General features: G+C 39.3%; 1 long non-coding RNA gene across 1 annotated transcript; it reads right to left on the bottom strand.

The window, feature by feature from the left end:
- On the bottom strand, nucleotides 1-26,336 carry LOC119779736. Its single transcript, XR_005280274.1, has 4 exons — nucleotides 26,069-26,336; nucleotides 25,843-25,986; nucleotides 5,761-6,039; nucleotides 1-54 (listed from the first exon to the last, which is right to left on the bottom strand). It is a non-coding gene; the product is annotated as an uncharacterized LOC119779736 (long non-coding RNA).
- Between the last annotated feature and the right edge of the window lie 469 nt (nucleotides 26,337-26,805).

The following is a 26,805-nucleotide window of genomic DNA, read 5'->3' as shown; positions in this document are numbered from 1 at the left end:
CCTTTAGGGTTCAGTCCTGCACACGGAGGCCGTGATCATTTGCTTCTTCTATACCTGTAAAATCATAAAACTGCCATTAGGAATTACATTAAGCTGTGTCTTATATATTCAAAAACAAGTTTGTTAACATCTTACAAACAGTAATAGATACTTCAGTTCTTTATAACATACATTCAAACCTCATTTCTGTTTTAGGACCAAGATAAATGACAGTAGGATGGCTAACATTATGCTTCCTTCCCAACAGAAAATGCTGAATTTTCACGGTTAAAAACAGAGGACCCAATATTCAGGCAAGACAGACTGCGGGATTTCTCAAAAAGCGTTTATTAAAAACTGGCGGATCGGAGTGGCAGCAAACTGAGGCAGGAAACTTTGCAGAAAGGAAACACAGATTAGTGACCAGGTTAACCTGACAGAGGAAGATTATGAACGGGAGTCAATAACCAGGTTTAAAAGTTTAGTCCATCACTAGAGAACGAGGTAGGATCCAGCAGGTGAGCTGCCAACAAGATCCAGCGGGCGCCGCCCAGATTTTCCCAGTAACCCCGGCGAACAAGCAGGAGTCTGAAGCCAGGTCAGGCAAACAGGTCAGAACAGGAACAGGCAGGCTCAGTGAGGCAGGTTGGGAGGAAGAACAGGTCAGGATCAGGTAATCAGAAACACTCACATATGCTAAGAACCCTTCCACCACTGGCTGGAGAGAAATAATCTGGCCCTGATGGCTGGTAGCAGGTAGCTTGAATAGGGGTAGAAACAGGTGGATCAGATGAAGAGTAATGAGAAACTGGGAAAGTTAGACAGGAGAATAAGCCAGTCAGGGCACAGAAGTCCATGTACTTCCTGCAGAGGATGAGGAGAGCCAAAGCTTTAAGCTCCGCCCAGCAGATGATGTCAGACCAGCTCCACCAATCAGCAACCAGAGTCCACTTTGACATCCTGCCCAGTTTGATGCTGCTGCTGAAAGATTTCCTGATTAGTTAAACCGATGCTAAAGTAGAACTTCACATGATGCTCCACATTCCTCACTTTAGGGCTTCTTGGAAGCGTTTTCATAAAATAAAACTTGTTTCTCAAAATTTTAGGACTTTATTCTGCAAATAGAAGAAAATTAAATCTGTAGCCTGGCCCTAATCCAATTGCCAAAGAAAATTATTTGACCTTCCAAACTGAATTTAGTCATTGTTTCTTCTATATTTTTGCTTTAGTTTGAAAGAAAATAAATGTAATATAATTAAAAATAATCAATATGCTATAACAGAAAAGCTTTAGTGTGGATATTTCATTGCTTTTTCTTATAAAGGAAAGAAATGAGACAATTCTGTTACCTTTTCTATTAAACGTTTGCATATATAGATATATACAACCTCGGCATCCAAACTAAAAGTCTATATTCTCTTTAATCCTTATATTTTTATTTTTCTGAGATCAGTTTGCCTTCAGATGTCAACAGGGATGGTAGCCCTGCTGTTTAAAGGAGACAAAACATACAAAATTTTACAAAAAGGACAAATACAGCAGGGAGGCTTCCTTTGAATAAGATGTAGATTTGATTTTATTTACATTTAGATGGTTCATGCATCAGAAGACAACAAAAGAGCATCAGGCCACGGTCAAAGGAAAGTCAAGGAATTACTGTTTAAAGTCCATGGAAAATTCAAAGTTCTTTACAAGAATTAAAAATCAAAATAGAAGAAAAATAAAAGCAGAATAAAAGCCAATAAATATATAAAAAAAAATGTGTAAAAGAAATAAAACAATTGGACCTAAAACCAGGTTAAATAAACTCTATACAGGATACATAGATACAGGATAAAATAAAACTGCTTTGAAATAGAAATGACATGAAAAATATAAAAGCTCAAATCTTGCCTCACATAAAATAACATTTTTACTCCACAGCCTCATTCTGTCCCTTTCTGCTCCTCCAGTCTTTGCGCTGCTGCTTTCCTCTTCAGCCTGTTTTTTTTTTTGTTGTTGTTGTTGTTGTTTGGCACCTTGGCAAACAAATAAAGGTACATTTACAGTAGCAGCCATTCAAAATGGCCCTAAGCCGGTCAAAAGACAAACAAATGGCATCAAAATCTCCTCCAACTTCCAGCCACAGGCCCTCTCCTGGGCGTGCATATTTTTTCACTCTGACTCCAACCTTTCACTGCTTACCGGGTCTGACGAGGAGATGGCGCTTCTCTCTAGATCTTAATGTCCACAAATCATCACAGAAAGAATATTCTAGTACAAAGAATTATGTTTAAAAAAGAACTGAAGAAGACCAGCCAAGGACCAGCCAAGGTCCAACCAAGGTCCAACTAAGGACCATCCAAGGTCCAACCAAGGTCCAACTAAGGACCATCCAAGGTCCAACCAAGGTCCAACCAAGGACCAGCCAAGGTCCAACCAAGGTCCAACTAAGGACCATCCAAGGTCCAACCAAGGTCCAACCAAGGACCAGCCAAGGACCAACCAAGGTCCAACCAAGGTCCAACCAAGGACCAGCCAAGGACCAACCAAGGTTCAACCAAGGACCAGCCAAGGACCAGCCAAGGTCCAACCAAGGTCCAACCAAGGACCAACCAAGGACCAGCCAAGGACCAGCCAAGGACCAACCAAGGACCAACCAAGGACCAGCCAAGGACTTTTATAATGAAAATAAAGCTCACAGTTCTGTGGAAATAAGTCAAACTACTTGTTGGGGAAGAGGATGGTCATTGATGAAGGAATGCAACAGAAATGTCATTCTTCTTCTGTCACGTTGAAGCTCTTCTAGAACCTCGGCCCATTAGAGGCAGGCATGTGGCGTGAATAGAGAGTAAGTGACCTTTGTTATCAGGCTTGAAGGTGGTTTTATTCTTAGTCATCACTGTCAGGATGAATGCAACAATAGATCCATCATCATCAATCATCATTTCATGCGATGGGCAGAAGCCTAAGGAGCTAGTCAGCTATGACAGACAGCACAGACCATTCAATCAGCTTTGAACTTATGGAACTAAAGCTTTACATCAGATAAACCCAGGATTTTCCAACTTTATGGAAACTATGATAAAAAAAAAAATACAAAGTAAACCTTTTTTAAACCGGAGCTAAAAAAAATACCTCAGACAATCTTAAAATATTGTCACATTGTGTAATATTTGCCTTGGTTATTTTCAGTTTATTTAGACGCTTAGTTGAATTTAGAATAGAATAGAATAAAATAGAATAGAATAGAGTAGAATAGAAAATTCCTCTATTGTCCCACAATGGGGTAATTCTGGTGTTACAGAAGCAAAAAGATTATAGAAAAAATGGTCAAACAAATATGTACTTTTGAAAAATACATAAGAATAACATAATAGTGAAAATTTAAAGGTTAACAATAAAATAAAATAAAAAACTGTAAAGTGTTTTAACAATCTAAAACTGTGCAACTGGAGAATAAATAACCAATATCCAGCTGTGGAAATTTTAGACATCAGAGATGTGCAGAATGACATGGAAAGATCTGTGATAACGCTCCCTGGTGCATTTAAGGTGCAGCGGGCTGTCACTGAAGGAGCTGTCCAGTTCAGCACCAGCTGAACCAGCAGAGAGGTTCATTTAGTAAGAATCCGTCTGTTTTCCACCTCCTGCTCTGAGTCCAGAGGGCATCCAATCAGAGCTGGCCTTCCTGATCAGCTGATCCAGCCGCTTCCTCTCAGCTACAGATGAGCTGCTGCTCCAACAGACAGCTCCATAGAAGATGGCTGACGCCACAGAAGAGTCAGAGAAGGTCTTTAGGAGCGGCCCCTGCACTCCTGCACGCCTCCGGTATGGAGAAATGAGTCACATGCATTGATCAGGTGGGATTTTGGCCCATTCTTCCAACATCCTCCAGGAAGATTTTCTTCCAGCATTCACCCTGTTTTAACTTCATCACTAAAATAAACTTTTACCAGTTTCTGAGACAACACATTCCTACATCATGATGCTGCCACTACCATGTTTCACTGTGGGGAGAATGATAAGAAATACTAGCAGCCAGTCAAAATGGCCCTTCCCAGACAAGCGCCAGCCGAATGGCCGCCCACTTCCCTGCGACTCCCAGCCAAATCCCCTCCAACTTCCAGCCACTGGCCTTTTCCTGGGTGTGCATTTTGTTTACTCTGACTCCACCCTTTCACCAAATTACAGAGTCTGACCAGGAGATGGCGCTTCTCTTTACACAGAAAGAATATTTTAGTACAAAGTTATGATGCTTAAAAAGGAATTTTAGGGGACCAGCCAAGGACCAGCCAAGGACTAGCGAAGGACCAGCCAAGAACCAGCCAAAGACCAGCCAAGGACCAACCAAGGACCAACCAAGGACCAGCCAAGGACCAGCCAAGGACTAGCGAAGGACCAGCCAAGGACCAGCCAAAGACCAGCCAAGGACCAACCAAGGACCAACCAAGGACCAGCCAAGGACCAACCAAGGACCAGCCAAGGACCAGACAAGGAACAACCAAGGACCAGCCAAGGACCAACCAAGGACTAGCGAAGAAGCAGCCAAGGACCAACCAAGGACTAGCGAAGAAGCAGCCAAGGACCAACCAAGGTCTAGCGAAGAAGCAGCCAAGGACCAGCCAAAGACCAGCCAAGGACCAACCAAGGACCAGCCAAGGACCAACAAAGAACCAGCCAAAGACCAGCCAAGGACCAACCAAGAACCAGCGAAGGACCAATAAGAACCAGCCAAGGACCAACCATGGACCAACCAAGAACCAGCGAAGGACCAACAAAGAACCAGCCAAGGACCAACCAAGGACCAGCCAAGGACCAACCAAGAACCAGCCAAGGACCAACCAAGGACCAGCCAAGGACCAACCAAGAACCAGCGAAGGACCAACAAAGAACCAGCCAAGGACCAGCCAAGGACCAGCCAAGGACCAACCAAGAACCAGCCAAGGACCAACCAAGGACCAACCAAGAACCAGCCAAGGACCAACCAAGGACCAACCAAGAACCAGCCAAGGACCAACCAAGGACCAACCAAGAACCAGCCAAGGACCAACCAAGAACCAGCGAAGGACCAACAAAGAACCAGCCAAGGACCAACCAAGGACCCATCAAGGAAAGTGAGGAAATTCTGAATGGCTTCTACTTTAGTAACAATTTTCCATAATTAACCCAAAAATATGAAGAATTTCAACCAGCAGCATCTTGTGTTATTTGTGCAGATCTGTTTAAATAATCTCTGTCCTGTCAGCTAATGGGTGGCTCTCTGCAGCTCCTCCAAAGACACCTCGATCATTTCGGGTTCCAATTAAGGATTTCTTAAGCCGTCTCAATAGTTTTGACATATAACTGCATTTTTGACTTGCAGTTGTTCAACATTTTTATGACCATAACTTTGATTTCTGCCTGAATGAGCAGTGTGATAGAATAAAACGGTCTATTTACTAGTGACATGACTTTTCAATGGAGCGGTTTGGAAGTTAAGGATTTTTGTTAATAAAAGAAGTAAATGACAAAGCAATGAATGTATTTTCTTATTAGTGAACCTTGGAGCATGAAAACTTTAGGATAATTAACATGTTTCCAAAATGGTTTGATAGTTCAGTGCATCCTTTCTTAAGCTTAAACAAACCCATATCTGTGATCTTTCCAAATAGTTTGAATGTTTGCAGACCATAGTTTCCCATGACGTCAGTCTAAGGCACTAAGTTTACTGAGTATAGCTGATCTAAACACAGAGAACAACTGAGCCTTATCAGACACAGCGACAACATTTCCATTTACTATCCCTCTGGAGCTACTTACTTTTTCCGTTTCCGTCCCTTTTTCCACAGCAGAAGCTCGCTCTATTCCTCCCTCCTCTCTGCCTTCGGACGGAGAGATGGAGAGAGGAAGAGTAAAGGAGAGGAGCAGAGAGGAGAGGAGAGGAGCGCAGAATCCGGGCTAGAGGAGATGGGGACAATGCGCACAGAGGAGCCGCTGCACCAGGAGCGATCACCGAGCCTCAGATAGCGCCATTAAATGGGTCAGAGATGAAGTATTCATCTCCAGCTCCCATCGCACATGTAGACGTTGAATCCCTGCCTGCAATGGTACAACCCGGGGAGAGAGGGAGAGAGCTGGAGTGTTTGGATAACCTATATTTGGTAAAGAGGAGCCCACTGACACTTTTTTAAGATTGCCTTTTGTGAGAGATTCTTCTTCTTCCTAAAATGATTAAAAGCTGCAGTGTTTATTCTTCTGAGTCAGTCACATAGTCATTGGTTCATTTCGGAAACATTCATTTTATAAAAGCTGGAATTGATAAACAAATCTATCATAACACACACACAAAGCCATAAAAATCTATTATATATATATATATATATATATATATATATATATATATATATATATATATATATATATATATATATATATATATATATATATATATATATATATATATATAAACATTTAAATAAATAAAAAAATATATATATATCCAATATTAAATCATGTGAGTAAAAGGACGTAAATGAAGCCAAAATGAACATAACACCATTGTTGTAAACAAATCCTAAAAAAGCCAAACTGGAATTTTTAAACTACCTTTTGACAAACAACAACATTTCCGGGAAAACAAAATGGACATTTGTGCAAAGGTCTATTTTCACAGACAAAAGAATTTAAATAAAAAGGCTGTGCCTACTGCGAAACATGGAGGAGGCTCTGTGCTGCCCTGGGCTTCAGCTGGGAAAGGGTGTGTCAGTTTCTACTGCAGATAATTTTATAATTGAACATTATTAATGTCACAAAGGAGAAATTCTTTCTGTGCATTTAACCCCTCCCCTTGGGAAGCAGATGACTGCCATTGTACAGCGCCTGGAGAGCAGTGTGAGGTTAAGGGTCTTGCTCAGGGACCATGAGTGGAGGCAGTGGGGATCTAACCGGGTACTTGCATCCTTCTCAGAGCACATGAGCATTGCTCTATCCACCAGGCCACCACTCACCTACGGTGGCCCACAGGTATCAACACTTTTGTTGTAGTTTTATATCTTCTTTTTATATCTTCTTTGAGGCCATTCTGTTGTGGTTTTCATATTTCTGTTGTGGCTTTTATATTTGTGTTGCAGGTTTTGTATTTGTGTTGCAGGTTTTGTATTTGTGTTGCAGCATTTGTATTTGTGTTGCAGGTTTTGTATTTGTGTTGCAGGTTTTTTATTTGTGTTGCGGCATTTGTATTTGTGTTGCAGGTTTTGTATTTGTGTTGCAGCTTTTGTATTTGTGTTGCAGCTTTTGTATTCATGTTGGAGGTTTTGTCTTTGTGTTGCAGCTTTTGTATTCGTGTTGCAAGTTTTGTATTTGTGTTTCAGCTTTTGTATTTGTGTTGCGGGTTTTGTATTTGTGTTGCAGGTTTTGTATTTGTGTTGCAGATTTTGTATTTGTGTTGCAGGTTTTGTATTTGTGTTGCAGGTTTTGTATTTGTGTTGCAGCTTTTGTATTTGTGTTGTAGGTTTTGTATTTGTGTTGCAGGTTTTGTATTTGTGTTTCAGCTTTTGTATTTGTGTTGCGGGTTTTGTATTTGTGTTGCAGCTTTTGTATTCGTGTTGCAAGTTTTGTATTTGTGTTGCAGCTTTTGTATTCATGTTGCAGGTTTTGTCTTTGTGTTGCAGCTTTTGTATTCGTGTTGCAAGTTTTGTATTTGTGTTGCAGGTTTTGTATTTGTGTTGCAGCTTTTGTATTCGTGTTGCAGCTTTTGTATTCATGTTGCAGGTTTTGTCTTTGTGTTGCAGCTTTTGTATTCGTGTTGCAGGTTTTTTATTTGTGTTGCGGCATTTGTATTTGTGTTGCAGGTTTTGTATTTGTGTTGCAGCTTTTGTATTTGTGTTGCAGCTTTTGTATTCATGTTGCAGGTTTTGTCTTTGTGTTGCAGCTTTTGTATTCGTGTTGCAAGTTTTGTATTTGTGTTTCAGCTTTTGTATTTGTGTTGCGGGTTTTGTATTTGTGTTGCAGGTTTTGTATTTGTGTTGCAGATTTTGTATTTGTGTTGCAGGTTTTGTATTTGTGTTGCAGGTTTTGTATTTGTGTTGCAGGTTTTGTATTTGTGTTTCAGCTTTTGTATTTGTGTTGCGGGTTTTGTATTTGTGTTGCAGGTTTTGTATTTGTGTTGCAGCTTTTGTATTCATGTTGCAGGTTTTGTCTTTGTGTTGCAGCTTTTGTATTCGTGTTGCAAGTTTTGTATTTGTGTTGCAGGTTTTGTATTTGTGTTGCAGCTTTTGTATTCGTGTTGCAGCTTTTGTATTCATGTTGCAGGTTTTGTCTTTGTGTTGCAGCTTTTGTATTCGTGTTGCAGGTTTTTTATTTGTGTTGCGGCATTTGTATTTGTGTTGCAGGTTTTGTATTTGTGTTGCAGCTTTTGTATTTGTGTTGCAGCTTTTGTATTCATGTTGCAGGTTTTGTCTTTGTGTTGCAGCTTTTGTATTCGTGTTGCAAGTTTTGTATTTGTGTTTCAGCTTTTGTATTTGTGTTGCGGGTTTTGTATTTGTGTTGCAGGTTTTGTATTTGTGTTGCAGATTTTGTATTTGTGTTGCAGGTTTTGTATTTGTGTTGCAGGTTTTGTATTTGTGTTGCAGCTTTTGTATTTGTGTCTTAGGTTTTGTATTTGTGTTGCAGGTTTTGTATTTGTGTTTCAGCTTTTGTATTTGTGTTGCGGGTTTTGTATTTGTGTTGCAGGTTTTGTATTTGTGTTGCAGCTTTTGTATTCGTGTTGCAAGTTTTGTATTTGTGTTGCAGCTTTTGTATTCATGTTGCAGGTTTTGTCTTTGTGTTGCAGCTTTTGTATTCGTGTTGCAAGTTTTGTATTTGTGTTGCAGGTTTTGTATTTGTGTTGCAGCTTTTGTATTCGTGTTGCAAGTTTTGTATTTGTGTTGCAGGTTTTGTCTTTGTGTTGCAGCTTTTGTATTCGTGTTGCAGGTTTTGTATTTGTGTTGCAGCTTTTGTATTCGTGTTGGAGGTTTTGTATTTGTGTTGCAGCTTTTGTATTTGTGTTGCAGGTTTTGTATTTGTGTTTCAGCTTTTGTATTTGTGTTGCAGGTTTTGTATTTGTGTTTCAGCTTTTGTATTTGTGTTGCAGGTTTTGTATTTGTGTTTCAGCTTTTGTATTTGTGTTGCAGGTTTTGTATTTGTGTTGCAGGTTTTGTATTTGTGTTGCAGGTTTTGTCTTTGTGTTGCAGCTTTTGTATTTGTGTTGCAGGTTTTGTATTTGTGTTGCAGGTTTTGTCTTTGTGTTGCAGCTTTTGTATTCGTGTTGCAGGTTTTGTATTTGTGTTGCAGGTTTTGTATTTGTGTTGCAGCTTTTGTATTCGTGTTGGAGGTTTTGTATTTGTGTTGCAGCTTTTGTATTTGTGTTGCAGGTTTTGTATTTGTGTTTCAGCTTTTGTATTTGTGTTGCAGGTTTTGTATTTGTGTTTCAGCTTTTGTATTTGTGTTGCAGGTTTTGTATTTGTGTTTCAGCTTTTGTATTTGTGTTGCAGGTTTTGTATTTGTGTTGCAGGTTTTGTATTTGTGTTGCAGGTTTTGTCTTTGTGTTGCAGCTTTTGTATTTGTGTTGCAGGTTTTGTATTTGTGTTGCAGGTTTTGTATTTGTGTTGCGGCATTTGTATTTGTGTTGCAGGTTTTGTATTCGTGTTGCAGGTTTTGTCTTTGTGTTGCAGGTTTTGTCTTTGTGTTGCAGTTTTTGTATTTGTGTTACAGGTTTTGTATTTGTGTTGCAGGTTTTGTATTTGTGTTGCAGCATTTGTATTTGTGTTGCAGGTTTTGTATTTGTGTTGCGGCATTTGTATTCGTGTTGCAGCTTTTGTATTCATGTTGCAGGTTTTGTCTTTGTGTTGCAGCTTTTGTATTTGTGTTGCAGCTTTTGTATTTGTGTTGCAGCTTTTATATTTGTGTTGCAGGTTTTGTATTCGTGTTGCAGGTTTTGTATTTGTGTTGCAGCTTTTGTATTCATGTTGCAGGTTTTGTCTTTGTGTTGCAGCTTTTGTATTCGTGTTGCAAGTTTTGTATTTGTGTTGCAGGTTTTGTATTTGTGTTGCAGCTTTTGTATTCGTGTTGCAGGTTTTGTATTTGTGTTGCAGGTTTTGTATTTGTGTTGCAGCTTTTGTATTCGTGTTGGAGGTTTTGTATTTGTGTTGCAGCTTTTGTATTTGTGTTGCAGGTTTTGTATTTGTGTTTCAGCTTTTGTATTTGTGTTGCAGGTTTTGTATTTGTGTTTCTGCTTTTGTATTTGTGTTGCAGGTTTTGTATTTGTGTTTCAGCTTTTGTATTTGTGTTGCAGGTTTTGTATTTGTGTTGCAGGTTTTGTATTTGTGTTGCAGGTTTTGTCTTTGTGTTGCAGCTTTTGTATTTGTGTTCCAGGTTTTGTATTTGTGTTGCAGGTTTTGTATTTGTGTTGCGGCATTTGTATTTGTGTTGCAGGTTTTGTATTCGTGTTGCAGGTTTTGTCTTTGTGTTGCAGCTTTTGTATTCGTGTTGCAGGTTTTGTATTTGTGTTGCAGGTTTTGTATTTGTGTTGCAGCTTTTGTATTCGTGTTGGAGGTTTTGTATTTGTGTTGCAGCTTTTTTATTTGTGTTGCAGGTTTTGTATTTGTGTTTCAGCTTTTGTATTTGTGTTGCAGGTTTTGTATTTGTGTTTCAGCTTTTGTATTTGTGTTGCAGGTTTTGTATTTGTGTTTCAGCTTTTGTATTTGTGTTGCAGGTTTTGTATTTGTGTTGCAGGTTTTGTATTTGTGTTGCAGGTTTTGTCTTTGTGTTGCAGCTTTTGTATTTGTGTTGCAGGTTTTGTATTTGTGTTGCAGGTTTTGTATTTGTGTTGCGGCATTTGTATTTGTGTTGCAGGTTTTGTATTCGTGTTGCAGGTTTTGTCTTTGTGTTGCAGGTTTTGTCTTTGTGTTGCAGTTTTTGTATTTGTGTTACAGGTTTTGTATTTGTGTTGCAGGTTTTGTATTTGTGTTGCAGCATTTGTATTTGTGTTGCAGGTTTTGTATTTGTGTTGCGGCATTTGTATTCGTGTTGCAGCTTTTGTATTCATGTTGCAGGTTTTGTCTTTGTGTTGCAGCTTTTGTATTTGTGTTGCAGCTTTTGTATTTGTGTTGCAGCTTTTATATTTGTGTTGCAGGTTTTGTATTCGTGTTGCAGGTTTTGTATTTGTGTTGCAGCTTTTGTATTCATGTTGCAGGTTTTGTCTTTGTGTTGCAGCTTTTGTATTCGTGTTGCAAGTTTTGTATTTGTGTTGCAGGTTTTGTATTTGTGTTGCAGCTTTTGTATTCGTGTTTCAGCTTTTGTATTCATGTTGCAGATTTTGTCTTTGTGTTGCAGCTTTTGTATTCGTGTTGCAGGTTTTGTATTTGTGTTGCAGGTTTTGTATTTGTGTTGCAGCTTTTGTATTCGTGTTGGAGGTTTTGTATTTGTGTTGCAGCTTTTGTATTTGTGTTGCAGGTTTTGTATTTGTGTTTCAGCTTTTGTATTTGTGTTGCAGGTTTTGTATTTGTGTTTCAGCTTTTGTATTTGTGTTGCAGGTTTTGTATTTGTGTTTCAGCTTTTGTATTTGTGTTGCAGGTTTTGTATTTGTGTTGCAGGTTTTGTATTTGTGTTGCAGGTTTTGTCTTTGTGTTGCAGCTTTTGTATTTGTGTTCCAGGTTTTGTATTTGTGTTGCAGGTTTTGTATTTGTGTTGCGGCATTTGTATTTGTGTTGCAGGTTTTTTATTCGTGTTGCAGGTTTTGTTTTTGTGTTACAGGTTTTGTATTTGTGTTGCAGGTTTTGTATTTGTGTTGCAGCATTTGTATTTGTGTTGCAGGTTTTGTATTTGTGTTGCGGCATTTGTATTCGTGTTGCAGCTTTTGTATTCGCGTTGGAGGTTTTGTATTTGTGTTGCAGCTTTTGTATTTGTGTTGCAGGTTTTGTATTTGTGTTGCGGCATTTGTATTCGTGTTGCAGGTTTTGTATTCGCGTTAGAGGTTTTGTATTTGTGTTGCAGCTTTTGTATTTGTGTTGCAGGTTTTGTATTTGTGTTGCAGGTTTTGTATTTGTGTTGCAGCTTTTGTATTCGTGTTGCAGGTTTTGTGTTTGTGTTGCAGTTTTTGTATTTGTGTTACAGGTTTTGTATTTGTGTTGCAGGTTTTGTATTTGTGTTGCGGCATTTGTATTTGTGTTGCAGGTTTTGTATTTGTGTTGCGGCATTTGTAATCGTGTTGCAGGTTTTGTATTCGTGTTGGAGGTTTTGTATTTGTGTTGCAGGTTTTGTATTTGTGTTGCAGCTTTTGTATTTGTGTTGCAGGTTTTGTATTTGTGTTGCAGCTTTTGTATTTGCGTTGCAGCTTTTGTACTTTTGTTGCAGGTTTTGTATTTGTGTTGCAGGTTTTGTATTTGTGTTGCAGCTTTTGTATTCATGTTGCAGATTTTGTCCTTGTGTTGCAGCTTTTGTATTCGTGTTGTAGATTTTGTATTTGTGTTGCAGGTTTTGTATTTGTGTTGCAGCTTTTGTATTCGTGTTGGACGTTTTGTATTTGGGTTGCAGCTTTTGTATTTGTGTTGCAGGTTTTGTATTTGTGTTTAAGCTTTTGTATTTGTGTTGCAGGTTTTGTATTTGTGTTTCAGCTTTTGTATTTGTGTTGCAGGTTTTGTATTTGTGTTTCAGCTTTTGAATTTGTGTTGCAGGTTTTGTATTTGTGTTTCAGGTTTTGTATTTGTGTTGCAGGTTTTGTCTTTGTGTTGCAGCTTTTGTATCTGTGTTGCAGGTTTTGTATTTGTTTTGCGGCATTTGTATTTGTGTTGCAGGTTTTGTATTCGTGTTGCAGGTTTTGTCTTTGTGTTGCAGCTTTTGTATTTGTGTTGCAGCTTTTGTATTTGTGTTGCAGCTTTTGTATTTGTGTTGCAGGTTTTGTATTTGTGTTGCAGGTTTTGTATTTGTGTTTCAGCTTTTGGATTTGTGTTGCAGGTTTTGTATTTGTGTTTCAGCTTTTGTATTTGTGTTGCAGGTTTTGTATTTGTGTTTCAGCTTTTGTATTTGTGTTGCAGGTTTTGTATTCGTGTTGCAGGTTTTGTCTTTGTGTTGCAGCTTTTGTATTTGTGTTGCAGCTTTTGTATTTGTGTTGCAGGTTTTGTATTTGTGTTGCAGCTTTTGTATTTGTGTTGCAGGTTTTGTCTTTGTGTTGCAGCTTTTGTATTTGTGTTGCAGGTTTGTATTTGTGTTGCAGGTTTTGTATTTGTGTTGCGGCATTTGTATTTGTGTTGCAGGTTTTGTATTTGTGTTACAGGTTTTGTATTTGTGTTGCAGGTTTTGTATTTGTGTTGCTGCATTTGTATTTGTGTTGCAGGTTTTGTATTCGTGTTGCAGGTTTTGTCTTTGTGTTGCAGCTTTTGTATTTTTGTTGCAGCTTTTGTATTTGTGTTGCAGCTTTTGTATTTGTGTTGCAGGTTTTGTATTTGTGTTGCGGCATTTGTATTTGTGCTGCAGGTTTTGTATTTGTGTTACAGGTTTTGTATTTGTGTTGCAGGTTTTGTATTTGTGTTGCGGCATTTGTATTTGTGTTGCAGGTTTTGTATTTGTGTTGCAGCTTTTGTATTCATGTTGCAGATTTTGTCCTTGTGTTGCAGCTTTTGTATTCGTGTTGCACATTTTGTATTTGTGTTGCAGGTTTTGTATTTGTGTTGCAGCTTTTGTATTCCTGTTGGAGGTTTTGTATTTGTGTTGCAGCTTTTGTATTTGTGTTGCAGGTTTTGTATTTGTGTTTAAGCTTTTGTATTTGTGTTGCAGGTTTTGTATTTGTGTTTCAGCTTTTGTATTTGTGCTGCAGGTTTTGTATTTGTGTTTCAGCTTTTGAATTTGCGTTACAGAATTTGTATTTGTGTTGCAGGTTTTGTATTTGTGTTGCAGGTTTTGTCTTTGTGTTGCAGCTTTTGTATTTGTGTTGCAGGTTTTGTATTTGTGTTGCGGCATTTGTATTTGTGTTGCAGGTTTTGTATTTGTGTTGCAGGTTTTGTCTTTGTGTTGCAGCTTTTGTATTTGTGTTGCAGCTTTTGTATTTGTGTTGCAGGTTTTGTATTTGTGTTGCAGGTTTTGTCTTTGTGTTGCAGCTTTTGTATTTGTGTTGCAGCTTTTGTATTTGTGTTGCAGCTTTTGTATTTGTGTTGCAGGTTTTGTATTTGTGTTGCAGGTTTTGTCTTTGTGTTGCAGCTTTTGTATTTGTGTTGCAGGTTTTGTATTTGTGTTGCAGGTTTTGTATTTGTGTTGTGGCATTTGTATTTGTGTTGCAGGTTTTGTATTTGTGTTGCAGGTTTTGTCTTTGTGTTGCAGCTTTTGTATTTGTGTTGCAGCTTTTGTATTTGTGTTGCAGGTTTTGTATTTGTGTTGCAGGTTTTGTATTTGTGTTGCAGCTTTTGTATTCGTGTTGCAGGTTTTGTCTTTGTGTTGCAGTTTTTGTATTTGTGTTACAGGTGTTGTATTTGTGTTGCAGGTTTTGTATTTGTGTTGCGGCATTTGTATTTGTGTTGCAGGTTTTGTATTTGTGTTACAGGTTTTGTATTTGTGTTGCAGGTTTTGTATTTGTGTTGCTGCATTTGTATTTGTGTTGCAGGTTTTGTATTCGTGTTGCAGGTTTTGTCTTTGTGTTGCAGCTTCTGTATTTTTGTTGCAGCTTTTGTATTTGTGTTGCAGCTTTTGTATTTGTGTTGCAGGTTTTGTATTTGTGTTGCGGCATTTGTATTTGTGTTGCAGGTTTTGTATTTGTGTTACAGGTTTTGTATTTGTGTTGCAGGTTTTGTATTTGTGTTGCGGCATTTGTATTTGTGTTGCAGGTTTTGTATTCGTGTTGCAGGTTTTGTCTTTGTGTTGCAGCTTTTGTATTTTTGTTGCAGCTTTTGTATTTGTGTTGCAGCTTTTGTATTTGTGTTGCAGCTTTTGTATTCGTGTTGCAGGTTTTGTCTTTGTGTTGCAGTTTTTGTATTTGTGTTACAGGTTTTGTATTTGTGTTGCAGGTTTTGTATTTGTGTTGTGGCATTTGTATTCGTGTTGCAGGTTTTGTATTCATGTTGGAGGTTTTGTATTTGTGTTACAGCTTTTGTATTTGTGTTGCAGGTTTTATATTTGTGTTGCAGCTTTTGTATTTGTGTTGCAGGTTATGTATTTGTGTTGCAGCTTTGTATTTATGTTGCAGCATTTGTATTTGTGTTGCAGGTTTTGTATTTGTGTTGTGGCATTTGTATTCGTGTTGCAGGTTTTGTATTCGTGTTGGAGGTTTTGTATTTGTGTTGCAGCTTTTGTATTTGTGTTGCAGGTTTTATATTTGTGTTGCAGCTTTTGTATTTGTGTTGCGGGTTTTGTATTAGTGTTGGCATCTCTGGGCCACCGTACTCACCAGATGATGAAATCTCAAATATTATGAAGGGATAATCTAGAAATAATTAGATAATTCCAGACAGAACAGAGAAAATTCTCCCATGTCAGAAAACCTGGGCTCCAGGTCATTGGTTTAGCAACGGAATAACGACTCTTCCAAAAAGGGAAACTCATGAATTAAAGAGGTAAAATATCAAAGCTCATTGTGAAATATTCACGTCTACTGTTTCTCTCTCCAAGCAGGTGCGCACAGGACTGTACCATTAGAGAATTAACGTGGGGGGAGTTTGGTCTCATATATGTTGTCTATGTTAAGTTTTGAGTATTTCTTATGGTTGAATTAAAATGTTTTGGGTTTTTTTGTATTGATTACTTTTATTATGTTGTGTTCTTAAATTGTACAGCACTTTGTATCAACTGTGGTTGTTTTAAAGTGCTTTATAAATAAAGTTGGTATGGTATGGTATGGTATGATTGAGAAATGTATGTCTTAATAAGCTGTTCATTTAAGACACATTTTCTTTTCTTTTTTCTTATTTTACAGCTGTTTATCCCGTTTATGATGGTTTCTTCCAATTTAGTTCCACCTTTTTCTAAGGCACATGTCTGCCATTGTTCTGGGCCGGTGTGGTTTGGTCGATGTGCTGCACCAGAAAAAAATGAAAGACTTGTCAACTGAAAACTCTTTGGAGCCGCTTTTACTTTCAACCAGTTTGGGATTTGAACCAACGCCTCCTAATGGAGACCAGAAAAGATTGTCAACAGCCAAGAATGACAGAGAGGAAAACATTGGATTATTCATACAGTTAATTCTAGGGATGCACGATATATGGATTTTGGCCGATATCCGATATGCCGATATTTTAAAACTCATGTAGCCGATAACCGATATCGATACCGATGTTAAAGCTGGACAAAAATAAGTAGTCATTGAAAATAGCAGTTTTGTTATCCATTTCTGACACTTTGAAAAATAATAAACTCAAATATATTTTCATATGCTGATATCAAATTAATTTTTAAAAACGCGGTATCGATCTATTTTACTTTCAAAATCTGGTGAAATTTCATCGTTCTGTTACAAACTCTCGTGATATTTTGCAAATTCTTGTGAGATTTTGTTAGTAAAATAGATCGATACCGCGTCAATATATCAACATATAAAAATATGGCAACATTTGGTGAATTTTCGGGGGATTTCGTAGCATAACGATGACATATAGCAATATTTCATTAGTAAAAGAGATTGATATGGTGTTTTTAAATGGCAATATATCAGCATATGAAGATAGTGGGATATTTTAATGGAACAATATTTTTTCCCTTGTCTTTAGAAGTTTTTAATTCTGTAAAGAAGAAGTTTTTGAGGAAGAAGAAGAAGTAGTATTTTTTAGTTTTTTTTAGACTTTAGAAACTCAGAAGCTGATCAAATATCGGGTTAAATATCGGTGGGGTGGCCGATGTCCAATATTCCGTTTTAAGGCCGATACCGATAGGGGGCCGATTATATCGTGCATTACTACATTTTTCAGTTTCTGATTTCTTTTCAGAAGGTCAGGTAGTGGTGGATAATTGGATTGTGTGGGTTACCGTAGAAACAGCTCTGCTTTTTTAATGAAAAACTTTAATCTGGACTCATTTTGGGGGTTAATGCATCTTATACCTGTTACAGGCGTAACACCAGATGCTAAGGCGCCGGAGGCATAGGTCTGATTGCTTATGAATCAGAAGTAAAAGCAAATCATCAAACTAACAATGTCGTCTCGTTTCATAAAAGTTTCCTTTTTTGTTGCCTTGACTTTAATCTTAGAATTCTGACTTTTTTTCTCAGAATTCTGAGATTAAAGTCAGAATTCTGACTTTAATCTCAGAATTCTGACTTTTTTCCCATGTTAAACTGAAAAAAAAAATTAAAAATCAGTTTACTTTTTTTTTTTTTGTGGCCCTAATCCTCTTCCGTACACATGTGACTGAGGGGTGTGGCCTAATAAGCTCATGCTTCATCCTACTCCTTTTTGAAACATGACGCATGTTTATGAAGCATTCAATGTAAATGTTGTTAAATCATATCATGTTTCAAAATAAATGAAATGAAAAAAAAAAACATTAAACCAGGTTAGTGACTCACATTCATAATCTTCCTCTGGCAGATTTACATGGTCACTAACCTGTGTTTCCTTTCTGCAGAGGTTCCTGCCTCAGATGCCCTATAGCTGCTGCTACTCTAGATCCATTAGTTTTTTATATTTAATAAATTTTTTAGAAATCAGTCTGTCTGTCTGCCTTGAATACTCGGTCCTCTGTTCTGTTCTTGACACCAACAGTGGAAAAATAAACCGGAACGTCACCAAACCTAGAAAAGGGATTAAGGAACCTTCATTTGGCTAATTTTATTGTAACAAATGTACTTTTGATAAAGGTTTTTCAACAACAGAATATGTTTGAAAGCTCATGAGCGTTTCTCTTAATACTCCTGCATACAGCAACGAGCAACTTGACCTTCACTGTTCTTGTTTACAGTCATTTCCTAATTAAATAACCAACTCCAGAGACTACTTAACTGGCTTCCTGCGGTATAATCATGTGTTGCCAGGCAGCTGCTTAGAGGAGCTATTGTCTGCTGATTGTTGGCTTATGGTTCGAACAGTCATTAATATTTGGAATTTGCAGCACCTGGCAGAAGATAATTGGAATAAAAAAGGTTTCCTCCCAACAAGCCTTTTAAGGTTACGGATGTGAAGTCACAGATTATTATTTATAGTATCTACAAAGGATGCTGCATTTTGCTTTTGTTTTTTTCAGTGAAGAAATATCCTGGAGCAACAATCCTACTCAAACATTTGTCTACTTGATAAGTTGAAACATTAATTTATTTTAAAGCTAATATTTAAAGTGGAGACACATTTTCTTCCTGATACATTATAGGAGCTTTTTTTTACCACAAACGCAGCAATCAGGGAGGTTAAAGCATTTAGTACAGCTGCTGTGATCTGTCATATTCTTTACTCTAATAATGTTTAATTACATGTTCTCTCCATTTTTAATTCTTGTTATTTCTAAAGCAAGATATTATAGATACCTCAATATGAATTGAGGTAATTTAGAGGGCCGACACATTTTTTATGAACCTGTCAAGGCTCAGAAAATAGACAGAACAAATTAGAATAAAAGTTAAACGCTTTATTGACAGCTTCTGGACGGCGTGGCTCGTTATTTTGGAACTGGCTTGCTTTTGGCAGGAGCGGGAACCAATCGGACGGCTTAGCCACAGCATGCAGCGGGAACCGCCCAGAGAGTTCCAGGAGTGAGGGCAGAGCGTCGAGCAGAAGAGTCAGATGTGCAGACCAGAAGATCAGAGAGATGCAGAGGTACCAAAGGAAAATTCCAACAAGTGAAAAAACAATCCACTGGAATTTATTTATTCTGTGTTTCTTAGACGCTACTAAGGCTTTTGATCGTGTAAACCATAAAAAAATGTTGGGATCTGGAGGCTTGTCCACTTTCTCCACCAGAGGGCGCCTGAGATCTTCCTCCTGAGGGCATGAGCTTCTCCTACACACCTGTTTCCTGTTTGCTCATCAGGTGACCTACTTAAGGAGGAGGAGGCTGACACTTCCCTGCCAGAGTGTTTGCCAGTAATGACTTTCCTGGAAACCTGAAACTCTGGAGATAGAAATCTCTGCCTGGAATCTGCCTGCCTGCCCTCAGCACTCTGCCTGCCGACTAGCCTCTGGACTCACAAGGTTCCCCCCCTGCTGATCAGAATCTTCTCAGAGCAGGTATTTATCCTCGTCATCAGCAAACTGCAAATTTCCTGGATCTATTCTAACTGCTCTGTCCTCCTCAGTGGTGTTCCTCCCGTGACCAGTCAGAAGAACCCAGAACCTGTGCTCCATAATCTGTAAACATTGTCGATAAATCATTTCACTTTTTTCCCTGTCTTAAGAGTGTTTTCTGGATGTGGGTTAGACGCCTTGAACCCAACATGACAGAAAACTGTTTTTAAAATTGTACCAAGCTGGTGTACCTAAATATATAGTAAGATGCTTGTCCTACTGGTATGCTAACCAAACTATGCAGGTCAAATGGGATAACTACGGTGGCCCTGAAGTGCTAACTGTGAGCATAAGGTCAGAAACAGGACTACATAACGCAGTACCACTGCTTCCATATTTGGCAAGCCAGCCAGATATTTATATTCTACAGCATTAGAGACTTTATTATTGCTAAGACTCATACTTGAAATTCAACATTCACTGTTTTGTTGCTAAGTAAGGAAAGGGCAATTTTTAAGGATATATTCTGATTCTGATATAAGACAATAAAACGTCTTCTACACTATCATGGCCTGTGGAGAAAAAAAACACAAACTAGATAAATAAATAAATAAATGCTCCCTCCTTGTTATTTTTCAAAAGCCAGACACAGCGACTCTGGCCCAGAAAGCCAGCAATAAGCATGGATACCACTTTGCTGTCAGCATTGCTGTTCAACCTCTGGGGACCTAGCCTGATTTTCCTTTAGTGGTGGACCAACACACAGACAGTTATACTGGTGCTCTCTTGCTTGCACATTTATTTTCTTATCAGATATGCCTCCTCAGCTGCTGTATATGCTGGATAATGTAAAGGAATATGGCGGTTCATCCATAATTTAGATTACACTAAAACCGTCCTCAGGTAGCAGTTTATATGGGGAGCAACTTGCAGAATATAATAATTAATAATTCACTTTAAGGGTAACTAAGCAGCCAGATCATCAAACAAACTAAGTAATTTGGTGCATTATATTAGGATAATTATCATTGATGATGTGTGAGTTAATTACACCTTAATATTAGCTGCCTGTTGCATTTCATAACGAATGTTTTCCCCAGTAGTTTTATCTAATTAGGCAAGTTCCTCTGGAACTTCTATCTACACTCATCGGCCACTTTATTAGGTACACCTGTCCAACTGCTCGTTAACACTTAATTTCTAAGCAGCCAATCACATGGCGGCAACTCAGTGCATTTAGGCATGTAGACATGGTCAAGACAATCTCCTGCAGTTCAAAGCGAGCATCAGTAGGGGGAAGAAAGGTGATTTGAGTGACTTTGAATGTGGCATGATTGTTGGTGCCAGAAGGGCTGGTCTGAGTATTTCAGAAACTGCTGATCTACTGGGATTTTCACGCACAACCATCTCTAGGGTTTACAGAGAATGGTCCGAAAAAGAAAAAACATCCCGTGAGCGGCAGTTCTGTGGGCGGAAATGCCTTGTTGATGCCAGAGGTCAGAGGAGAATGGCCAGACTGGTTGGAGCTGATAGAAGGGCAACAGTGACTCAAATAACCACCCGTTACAACCAAGGTGGGCAGAAGAGCATCTCTGAACGCACAGTACGTGGAACTTTGAGGCAGATGGGCTACAGCAGCAGAAGACCACACCGGGTGCCCCTCCTTTCAGCTAAGAACAGGAAACTGAGGCTACAATTTGCACAAGCTCATGGAAATTGGACAATAGAAGATTGGAAAAACGTTGCCTGGTCTGATGAGTCTCGATTTCTGCTGCGACATTCGGATGGTAGGGTCAGAATTTGGCGTCTACAACATGAAAGCATGGATCCATCCTGCCTTGTATCAACGGTTCAGGCTGGTGGTGGTGGTGTCATGGTGTGGGGAATATTTTCTTGGCACTCTTTGGGCCCCTTGGTACCAATTGAGCATCGTTGCAACGCCACAGCCTACCTGAGTATTGTTGCTGACCATGTCCATCCCTTTATGACCACAATGTACCCAACTTCTGATGGCTACTTTCAGCAGGATAATGCGCCATGTCATAAAGCTGGAATCATCTCAGACTGGTTTCTTGAACATGACAATGAGTTCACTGTACTCAAATGGCCTCCACAGTCACCAGATCTCAATCCAATAGAGCATCTTTGGGATGTGGTGGAACGGGAGATTCGCATCATGGATGTGCAGCTGACAAATCTGCGGCAACTGTGTGATGCCATCATGTCAATATGGACCAAACTCCCTGAGGAATGCTTCCAGCACCTTGTTGAATCTATGCCACCAAGAATTGAGGCAGTTCTGAAGGCAAAAGGGGGTCCAACCCGTTACTAGCATGGGGTACCTGATAAAGTGGCCGGTGAGTGTATAAAGTAATATTAAGGCTGTAAGGCTTAAGGTTCCGTCTCCAAACATAGAATCAGAGCTACAATAGTTTAGAATATGTTGTTGTTTAATAGAAATGTTTTTTACTTTATTGTTTAGTTCTGTCCCGAATTAATTATCTTGGTTCTCCATTTAAAAAATTTTTTTAGTTGTTGTGCTTAAAAACAGCCAAGAAATAGGAATATTTTTGCAAGCCCCCCCCCCTCAGGTTATTTTTATTTACTAGAGATGTCGTTGTGTGGAGATAATGAACTTTCCACGTCACCTTTGGAAGCAGATGCTGCTGTAATCCTCCTGATGCTGAGCGGAACCTATCCTGGGATTTCCTGCCTTGTTCTCTCGCCGCTCCGCTTCTCGCTCTCTGACCTTCTCCTTTCCGCCGCTCCCTCTCTTTTCTTCACGTCTCCTGACCTTCATACAAAGGGGGCTCCCCAGCACATTTTCATTTTACAGTAGGCTCAATCCTTTTCAGCTCTCTCACTGTTAGAGCAATCATTAAAGCAAGTAAACAAGGAGACGGTGAGCAGAGTTCAACACATTCAATCAAGCCAGTGTGCTTGATTGGTGCATGCCTCGCACACTTACACACCAACAGAGACACACAAGGTCAAGCTGAACAAGATCAAATGGAGCAGGGATCAGTGTTAAGTCGATGTTTCTTGACATTAACAAACAAACTGGTCCTCCTGTGACATAAATTCTCCTGCACATGCATCACCACCTGAACAATCACCCTCGTGGGCGTGTTTGTCACCCTTAACTGCTGTACCATGACATGAGCATACACGCACGAACGAACGACAGCTACACATCTGCACAGACCCAAAGCTATCAGCAGTTTCTCTCCATTAGGCAGTACAGCTGCTGCTGTCGCACGATTCTGCTACTTTACGTGATCGGTTAATAGCGCTAATTTCCCAGAGAGAGAGCCTCCACCTGGCTTCCCAGCCACTCCATCAGCCGCTGATTAAACGAGGACCATGAAAAGCTGCGCTCTCACGGCTCCTGGGTGGAAAGCAGAGCCAAGGAATGGGCCGGGAGTTTGATGAAAGCAGCTGCTGCTGACGGCTGGGCGGCAGGAGCAGTTTGGGGAGTTTTAAGGAGGTTCAAGGGTAGAAACCTGGTGAACTGATGAGACTGACAGATGAACCAATTTTCAAATAATCGCTTCGATCAGCAGCGTTGCAGCTCACCTGCTGCTTGGGCGTCTCACAAGGTGACCTCCGAACAATTCAGAGCATCATCAAGACAGAAGCAGGCCCGTTGTTGTTGCCATAGCAACCCCATTAAGCTGACGGATGAACACAGCTTCTTCCCAAATGCAGTGTTTTTTTTTACCTTCAGAGAAATCTTTATTTATATTTTGTTTTAGAAATTTGTTCATCTTAGAGATATTACAAGAAAATCTGACATTCAGTTTTCATGTGAGATCCTATTAGGGCAAAATTTATCCAAATTAACTTTATAAACCCCCCACCCCCCCACAGACCAAGAGAAAATGATTGTTTAATTAGCGGCTTCAAGTAATTCCAGGTGACTATAACAGAACCTTTAACATGTGTGACTGTTTGCTTCTTTTTTTAAGCAAAGGTGCGTTAGTGTGGAAGAGGATTAGGGCCACTGAAAAAAAAAGTTTACTGGTTTTAAAATTTTATTTCAATTTAGTATTGGAAAAAAGTCAGAATTCTGACTTTAATCTCAGAACTCTGACTGAATTCTGAGATTCAGTGCCGTTTACATGGCCTCAGTGGTCCTTTTGCAAATGACGTGCGTCATATCAATTTCATTTTTACCTTCTTTGTTTTTAAAGCCTAAATGCATCCAAGCATCCGACTTGAAATGTGATGAAGCTGCGGGGCGACTGTTCCTAGTGTCCTCCATGTTTTATTTCATATGACTCGTCTCAGTATCCCGCGGCCGGACATGCTTCGACACAAAGCGTCAACGCATCCGCAGCGCCATCTGCTGGCCTGGAAGTTGCATTCCACCTGGTTTGGCTGATGTGCGCCAACCATTCATGCATTTTATTTGTTCATTTATTTTTTTTTTTTAATAATCGATTCTTGCCTTCAAGAATCGATGCACTACATCACAAAAATTAGAATCGCGATGCATTGTCATGACGATTATTTTGCACACCCTTAAGGTGTTAGGAGATTTTTCAGAACCTTTTTTATAAAAAAAAAAGGTAGAACTTCATGTTAAAGCAGCAGTTCTTCTACCGTTACTGTCTGATTGGATAAAACACAACAATTGGTCGCTTTTATTGAGGTTCAGCTTCTAACCCCCAGATTCTACGTCCTCCGCTCCGCCCCGTCTGTCATGTTAACCAATGAGAACTGTTTCACATCCACCACCATCCGACCGACACCATCAAAATACGGAGCCGAGCTATTTTTTGCTCCGCTCCGGCGAGCTCAAGATCCACAAATTCGATCGCACCAAACAGGGAAAAGAACGTCGAGAAGATCTGGTTTGTGACGACAAATCAGTAACTACAAATTAGAGCAGAATTCATATATATTCACAAAAACTAAGATGGTTAATTAAATGACTAGATCCTGTTAACAGGTGACCTCTCGGCTGGATTTTCAGTGAGAAATTGACTTATCAGGCATCAGCAGGTTTTTTTGGCTCCACAGCATTCAGTCTTCATCAAACACAATCACTGGCTTAAATAGACACAGCTGAAGAGGATTAGGGCCACTGAAAAAAAAGTTACTGTAAGTGATTTTCAAAATTTATTTCAGTTTAACATGGGAAAAAAGTCAGAATTCCGACTTTTTTCTCAGAATTCTGACTTTAAACTCAGAATTCTGACTTTTTTCTCAGAATTCTGACTGAATTCTGACAATAAAAAAGTCAGAATTCTTAGATTAAAGTCAGAATTCTGACTTTTTTTCCCATACTAAATTGACATAAAATTTTAAAATCAGTACTTTTTTTTTTTTGTCAGTGGCCCTAATCCTCTTGCGTACATTAATTTTATTGCCAGACGTATCAGGTATTTTCGAGTAACCAGGCTCTTCTAACTGCTTTACATAAAGAAGAGATATAAAAACACATAAATAAATAACATTGCTGAAACTTGATGACGGTAAAAATATGTTTGACTACAGAATAAAACTATAACATTTGCGTTAAAACAAAGCCAAATTTGCTCGACCCTCTATCTGTGGAAAGTTACGTCTCCGTTGACTTACTCAACACTCCTCGTCGTATTTTTAATTCTATTTTTTTGTGCTTGTAGAAAAATTAAGAACTTAAAGAATTTCCCACAAAGATTAATAAAGTAATTCTGACCTGAAGTTTGGTGGGCTTCCAACATATTATAAAAACCCTTTATAGGATTATATTCTTAATTTTTTTTTAAGTCTCAAGTTTGCTAGAGAGCATTTGGATGATCCAGACGATGACTGGGAGAATATCATATGGTCAGATGAAACCAAAATAGAACTTTTTGGTAAAAACTCTACTCGTCGTGTCTGGAGGAGAGAGAATGCTGAGTTGCATCCAAAGAACACCACACCTACAGTGAAGCATGGGGGTGGAAACATCATGCTTTGGGGCTGTTTTTCTGCTAAGGGACCAGGACGACTGATCCGTGTGAAGGAAAGAATCAATGGGGCCATGTATCGTCAAATTTTGAGTGAAAACCTCCTTCCATCAGCAAGGGCATTGAAGATGAAACGTGGCTGGGTCTTTCAGCATGACAATGATCCCAAACACAACGCCCGGGGTAACGAAGGAGTGGCTTCGTAAGAAGCATTTCAAGGTCCTGGAGTGGCCTAGCCAGTCTCCAGATCTCAACCCCATAGGAAATCTTTGGAGGGAGTTGAAAGTCCGTGTTGCCCAGCGACAGCCCCAGAACATCACTGCTCTAGAGGAGATCTGCATGGAGGAATGGGCCAAAATACCAGCAACAGTGTGTGAAAACCTTACAGAAAACGTTTGATCTCTGTCATTGCCAACTAAGGGTATATAACAAAGTATTGAGATGAACTTTTGTTATTGACCAAATACTTATTTTCCACCATATTTTGCAAAAAAATTCTGTGATTTTCTGGATTTTTTTTCTCATTTTGTCTCTCATAGTTGAGGTATATCTATGATGAAAATTACCGGCCTCTCTCAACTTTTTAAGTGGGAGAACTTGCACTATTGGTGGCTGACTAAATACTTTTTTGCCCCACTGTATATATATAAAAAAAGACGCTGTGATTGGCCCAACAAATACACGCTCTGCTTCCAGGCGACGATGTGAAGCGTTCTCTGCATTGTTTAAAGAAATTCAGGCATCACAAGCAGACAGTTGATGGTTTTCTACAACCGTTACTGCAAACTGGAACGCACGGATTCTCCTATCTGTTGAAACAGCATGCTCCCTCTGCTCCCTCGTCCTTTTCTTCACTCAGCAGGCGGGACGCGTGCACCTCTTCACTCATTACCAGAACAAACAGGAATGCGGGTGGATGAGTTGGCTGCACGCCACTTAGGCTACAACGGAGATGAAAGAGTGAAAAACAACACAGAGATGCACGAAGGGAAACAATGGGGAGAAGTTTCTTTCAGCACATACCTGCATCCTCAGGGAGCGTTTCCATTTTAACGCATTAAAAGCGCACATCAGCCACAGAACCGTCGGCTGAACAAAAATCAGTCTGTATCAGATTCCCATTTCCCTAAAGGGATTAGGAAACAAAAAGCAACCAAAGTTGATTTGAAGGATTGCAGTAGGCTTGTAATGAATAAGACGTTGCATCAGAATTAGAAAGAAAGTGAAATCCCTTTCCTCTCTGCATGCTGAGAAACAAAGGACAGAGCCAATCATTATAAAGTCTGCTCTTTTTTTATGTCCTTGGAATTTATAGCATGCTAATAAATGTCACAGACTCAGTGCAGAGCGAATAATAAATACCAGCCAAGTCCTCAGGCTGATGGATCGAGTCGTCAGATGTAGAGTTCTGCACAAACATCATGAATCTCTATACTAGGAATAAAATAATGACTGTAATATTGCAAAAGCTTTGCAAAATGTCTCCAGAGATTTCAAAGCTTGTTAAACTTGTAGAAGCAGTTTTAATGTCTTATATCAGAATCCGAAATCAGAATCAGAATATATCCCTAAAAATTGCCCTATTGGAAGCAGTGGTACTACGTTATGTAGTCCTGTTTCTGACCTTATGCTCACTTAGCAACACCGAGAGCTGGGAGTCACGTACGAATCTCGGCAAAAACAGGGTTCTTACTGGCTAACTCGCACGCAATCAGGTCATGAGCTAAGAGATTTCCAGGAAGAGCGTCCAGTCGTGCGCG

This window comes from Cyprinodon tularosa, unplaced genomic scaffold (assembly GCF_016077235.1).
Source record: "Cyprinodon tularosa strain WSP-4 unplaced genomic scaffold, ASM1607723v1 ctg1500, whole genome shotgun sequence".
NCBI lineage: Eukaryota > Metazoa > Chordata > Actinopteri > Cyprinodontiformes > Cyprinodontidae > Cyprinodon > Cyprinodon tularosa.
This window is presented reverse-complemented; position numbering and strand designations above follow the sequence as displayed.